We start from the raw sequence: 654 nt of genomic DNA, 5'->3' as shown, positions 1-654 counted from the left end.
TTCTGAATGCAATCAATATTTTTTGTTCAATAAATACTACCTTTTTAAGTAATGTAACTAATTTTATTTAGCGACATTGGTTAACCAAGTTTGTCTTTTTTTGTTTTAAGTAAATCTGCAGCTATCACATTTTATAGTCTTTTGTCGTCAGAAAATTCAGCCAAGATGCTGTTGCATTTTCAATGACTCTTATGCACTTCTGCTCATTCACAAGTGGCAACCCTCTTAATGTGCAACCTTTGCATTTCTACGATAATATTCTCCTACCTTGTTCTGTGTTCTTCTCCTGGTCAGTACTTGCTTCTGGTTCCGTTTTATTCTTCTTCTCAAGGAAGAAATCCTCAATAAATGAATATTCTTATTTTCGTAAACTCTTTTCTTAGCTTTCCCAACTTGCTTTCGGCTCTGAGAAAATAAACATATCACTGTGGTTAGTCGGAAGTTACAACCAGTACACAAATGTTCTGTTCAAAGGTTCAAAATTTGAACATTTCTCGTTGTTTTTGGTCAAAATTATTTAATTTCGGTGTTGGTGTGACTTAACCTCTAGCTGAAATATATCTGTTGCCTACATGCATCATATTTCCAGTATGACTGACTGCATTCTTGTCCGAAAACTTCGCATTAAAAAGCCGAGTTGCCATGGTGACGCTA

Source organism: Poecilia formosa, unplaced genomic scaffold (assembly GCF_000485575.1).
Source record: "Poecilia formosa unplaced genomic scaffold, Poecilia_formosa-5.1.2 Scaffold9, whole genome shotgun sequence".
Taxonomy (NCBI): domain Eukaryota; kingdom Metazoa; phylum Chordata; class Actinopteri; order Cyprinodontiformes; family Poeciliidae; genus Poecilia; species Poecilia formosa.
The sequence above is the reverse complement of the archived record's forward strand: the minus strand, read 5'-3'. Positions refer to the sequence as shown.